The sequence below is a fragment of the Channa argus genome, chromosome 20, assembly GCF_033026475.1.
Source record: "Channa argus isolate prfri chromosome 20, Channa argus male v1.0, whole genome shotgun sequence".
Classification (NCBI taxonomy): Eukaryota; Metazoa; Chordata; class Actinopteri; order Anabantiformes; family Channidae; genus Channa; species Channa argus.
Genome location: NC_090216.1, coordinates 101,922 through 107,585, shown reverse-complemented (window position 1 = coordinate 107,585; position 5,664 = coordinate 101,922).

The following is a 5,664-nucleotide window of genomic DNA, read 5'->3' as shown; positions in this document are numbered from 1 at the left end:
TGTACACAATTGTTCACATTCAAACTTGTTTTAGGAAAGGTTTAAATTCTAAAGTTTGTCCACATCTGTATGTAAAACCCAATCCAATTTGACTCATTTATATCCGATCAGTGTGATCTCATTCGGGCTGTAGGAATCAAACCATAACCCTGTTTTCACCTGGGGCTGTATTATTACAAACTGGGTTGCAGTATTATAAAATATTAAGCATTGAGTTTTGATAGAGTATTAGGCCCTGGTCCCAAATGAACTTGACGGTGAATGGAGAATCAGGTCCGGAAGTATTGTTCCACACATGTAACAAAGGGAGATTGACTCCGAAATGTTTTAACGAGGAGAAACTGCACTCTCTCCTCCCCTGGGTTAAGTCTAGCGAAATTCAGGGTGGCTGTGCATGTGTGAAAGCCGGGTAAGATAGATTTTTTTTTTTTCCCGCCCAAATTTGTTGTTACAGGAGCAACTCCGAACTAAATGGTTAGGAAATCTTACATGCTCATTCTGACTTTGTTTTTAAACTTTTCTTTGTTACATTGATTAAGAGTTCTTCTCAAAGAAACACGGCCACATTAGTCAGTAATTGGAATTGTTATCAGTTTAATTGCATTACATTGCAGGCTGAAATATTTTTGCTGTGTAGGCCGCTTCACTTTTTTAAAAATGCATTTGTTACTTGCACCACAAATGAGAGATCACAGTATTGTTCCACCCTCTTCAAAGCTCAGTTCCCTGCAGGATAGTACTTGATCATGGCTTGAGGTAGCCTGTATCTTCTCATTAACATTTAGTTGGTTAAAGCAATAAAAGATCAGCCACGGCTGTGGTAGAAAAGTGAAAGTTGGGACAGCCTGCTGGTTATCTTAGTAGTGTATTGGTAGGAAAATATAATAAGAGTGAATTAAGAATAGAATGATTGAATGAAAGTGTGTGCCATGTGCATGTGTGTGCCTGGCCTCCATGAAAGAATAGTTTATACAATAATGGTATTCTGTCCTTCACTGTGTTTTGTTAACATTTATAGCTTGTTTGCAATGACTAACCCATAATTCCAAGTATCATATTTTATAATTATAAAATATAATTCAGAATTTTGGAATGGTGTTCAAGATGGTGGTGAGACCAGAGAGTTGTATGTTGTATTAGACAAAGTGGCACTAAAGAAAAGACAGGAGGCAGAGCTGGAGGTAGCAGAGCTTAAGATATTGAGGTTCTCTTTGAGAGTGACGAAGATCGACAGGATCAGGAATGAGGACAGAGGGACAGCTCATGTTAGATATTTTGGAGATAAAGTCAGAGAGGCCAGATTGAGGTTGTTTGGACATGTTCAGAGGAGAAACTGTGAATATATTGGTAGAAGGATGTTGAGGTTCAAGCTGCCAGGCAGGAAGTCTAGAGGAAGATCGAAGAGGAGATTTATGGATGTAGTGAGAGAGGACATGAAGTTAGTTGGTATGAAAGAAGAGAAAGCAGAAGATGTGGTTAGATGGAGGCACATGATTCGCTGTGGCGACCCCTGAGAAGGAACAGCCATAAAAGAAAAGATTGGAATTGGAATTTTAGTAAAATATCACCTTCATTTTATTATGTATCTGTAATACAACTCCTAGTATTTAAATATGGATTTTAAAACTTTTTTTTTTTTAATACTTCTGGATCTATGCCAATACCAGTGGTGTACACAAAATGTTCACAAATTCAGTACTCATGTCAAACTACATATTTGCCTATACTTTTGTTTTTGTTCTTTCGGCTTATCCCTGAGTTCAAGGTCGCCACAGCGGATCATTGTCCAACTGTTGATTTGGCACAGTTTTTACGCCAGGTGCCCTTCCTGACGCACCCCTCCCCAATTTCTACGGGGCTTGGACTGGCACTGCATAGCTGGGGAGCGGAATGGGCCGTTAGGGGTTCAAGTAATCCACTACAAATAGAAGCACTACTTCAAATCCTGTACCAAGTACATGCCAAAAAATTTACTTTAAGCGTGAGTCACTCGTGAAAAAAAAAATATAGTATTTAATCGTGATGTGCAGATGACATCTCATGTAGTGTATGGCACACTTCCCTCACTCTGCTGACCCAGTGTCGACACTGTGCTGGTGTATCGCTTAATAGCGACATCTGCTGGATTACAAAAAAACATTGCAGGATAAAGCGTGTGGAGACTGAACTTGGTTCATCCAATCTGAGATGTGGATGAATGGTCCTGTTTACATAACCAGCTGATAATAAAGTGCTAATTGATTGTAAGAGAAGTGTTTATATTCCAATTCGTTTGAATATAACCAAAATAATATGACTGCTACTAGTATGTTAAACAATGAATGTATAAAAAAAAATTTTCCACGGAAGTGTAAGTGGAAAAAAGTGAAATCGAAGTGAAATGTTTAATACAGTTTAGGAAAAATAAGTGAAAGTGAGAGTGCTTGTGTACTTATGTGAGGGGAAAGGCAGGGTTTACACATTTGGATTAAGAAAGAGTTTTTGTAGCAATTGTGTCTTTGAGACCAGTTATGCTGCTTTGCAAAAATTCACAATTACACAAGCTACAGATGAGGCAGTAGTACATGAACATTTTAAAGCAAGTTTGTAAATGTGCATTGATGAAGTGCTCCTGTTTATGTAAGACAGCTCTGTGGAGCCCACATTTTACCTGCAAATAAAATTAAAAGATAATTAATGTAAAAAAAAAAAATAAAATGAAGAGTCTTTCAGAAAGGAACAAATTAATGCAAATGAAAACTGAGCAAAAGTGGAAAAGTCATCCCAGACGAGAAAAAAATCCTTTTTCTTTATGTTCCATAAATATAAGTGGATGACAAAACAAAAATTAATATTGTAGAGGCGATCTTACTCGAGTCTAATGGTTCAGCAAGTACTTCACTCCGGAGATCGTTGTATGACCAACATTAAACATTTATTTAACATTTATATAACATTTATTTTCACATTAATTAACAGTAATCTCACAAACACGTTCACAAACAGTTTCATACATACAAGCTTCTCAAAGTATATCTGAAACCACAGAACTCGTGGCTTTTAGTAAGGCTGACCTCTACCTTGTTGGGGTCCCCACTACCTTTTAGTCAGTCCCTTTGCTCCAGTTACCATGTCATGTCTGCGCCCTTCAGTAGCTGAGTAGCTGAGTTGAACTGCCCCTCTTGTAACCAAACCCTCGCTATGTATTTTTCCCTTGACCACTGGACAACAAACTACAAAGGCAACCATCAAAGCCATATGATGTCACTAATGACATCATCAGTACACCTAAACGTAACATAATACAGTACACGATACACAGTACACAACTTAAACAAAAAATAAGGGAACCCTGGTTGGCTCATACAAATACAAACTGCAAAAATACAAACTTTTTGTATTTTTGTGCTATAAACTACAAACAGCACTTTTGCTAAAGGTGGAGCTGATTTTCACCATTTTATGTAATGAAAGCTGCTTCGCTCAGTATTAATCACTTCATTAGATTCTGGTTTAACATTCTGACTTTTACCTCTCTCCACACTGTCTGTTAAAGTATGATGTTGTTTCAGAAGGAAAATAAGCGGTTTGGTGTGATTCTCATCTATCTCTACAATCAGCTGATGATTTAGTTTAGCTTGGTTTCTCAGATTATAGTGTTATGTAACCACACAACACTGTCCTCTGCCACGTTAACTCTGCCCAGGAACATTTAAAGTTCAGCAGCTTTAAATCCACTCATGGACAAATTCAAAATTCATTTGACTTTTTAACATCTCAAGTCTCTAAACATGTTGACTGTGGTCATTATTCATTGTTGGCCCCTTACAGTCAATTAATAATAAATAAAACAGGGGAAGAGCAACAGCAGATATATCTGTCTAATCACCATTAACACGAAGATAAAATTGTGTATAGTTAGCGTAGAAAACTATTTTCTGGATCCATATGATTCTGTTCACAGTTGATCTTAAGAGAGGAAAATTAAACATTGCATTGTCCTGAATATTTCATAAGTGAAAATCTAGTTAAAAATCTAAATTTTTGCTCTTTCAAATTATTTTTCTAAAAGTATTAATAGTAGAACTGAAAGTATTTTTTAGTGGCACTATGATTTCTTATTCCAAAGTCTGTGTGTCTTCAGAGCATGTAACTGACACATTTACTGAACATTAGATTCTTCTTAGTCATTGACTTCTGATTGGCTGATGGAGGAAAACTGATTGTGCAGGTCTTTTCTCCTTCCTCACCATCAGTGAGAGGACAGAGGCAATGTGTATTATATAAAGCCGGGGTAGCCCACACCACTATTATGTAACCCTGTGAAAGCTTTTCTCTGGAAACTATCCAACACACATATCCAGACTGCACACAAGGCACTGATTTTTGCCCACATTAAGCTGATAAGAGCATTTTTCTAACAGTGGTGAGATTCTTTCCAACGTGAAAAACGTGACCTTAAATGTCCTGAAGCACAGCACAACAATACAACACCCCAACAAAGATGATACTCTGTGGACAGAGAGGACGGCTGTAGCCCTTCAATGGGTAAACAACTGAATCTGGATTTTCATCATATACAGCAGCTACAACAAGCAACAAGAACTAATGAAGTTTGTGACTGCATGTGAAGGATGAAATGCCCACTGTTGATCACTGTCCACTCTTGCTCTCCGTCTGTCAGACTTAAAAAGTATTATGAGTAATGTACCTAGTTACTTTTGACATGTAGTTATAATTAATTATATAAATTTTGGACATTTTTTGAGTAACAGGCTGATATGTGTTGTGATGTAATATCAGATCGGTCCAATCATAAGCAAGTTTTCAATAAAAGAGCTGTGGGAAGTCTTCAGGAACCAGAACACCTTCCCATTCAAGTAGAGGTAGAGAGCAGGGTCTTTACCCTAAACAGGGATAAAGTTTATTTAAATAGTGTGTCATTAGTATCACATGAATATCTGGTAAACTTCATGGTGAGGGAGATTAGCTCATTAATGTTTTGTAGATCACTTTCCATGTTGACAGAAGCTTGTTCCAGTTTGTTCCCTTTTTTCTCCTCTTTTAAACCACTGGTTTTCTTTCTTCGTGATGTGAACTTTCCTCTTCAGACCAGTGTCCCTTCTTTTTCAGATGGATGATGAGTCTGGTCATGAGGAGCTGGTTCTCCTTTATAGTTAACTCACTGCATGAAACGTATTCCACATCACAGAAAACTGCCTGTACTACAGTAGCATATGCTGTACAATATGGACACTAACGGTGTGATTAACTTAAATCCATAGAGGTTAAACACCTGGAACTCCTAACCAGGAGTGTAATGGCCCATTGTCTTACCTGCTCTAGGGACTAAGTGTGATTAAAAACAAATTTCACCTGGTTTAACAAGTTGTAAGCGTTCAGGCTTCTGCCCCCATACATTTACTACAATATACAGTATACTGTGTACATGTACAGTTATCAATACTGTTGTACTATACTGTATAAAGTACTATCAGATACTGTGTCAGTCAGGAAGAGACTCTTTATTTTAAAACATGAGCACTTCATGTTTATGTGGACTTTGTCATGGTCCACTGAGTGTGTGTGTGTGTGTGTGTGTGTGTGAGAGAGAGAGAGAGAGAGAGAGAGAGAGAGAGAGAGATGAAATGTGACAAGCAGAGACCCAGTTCAAACTGAAGCCAC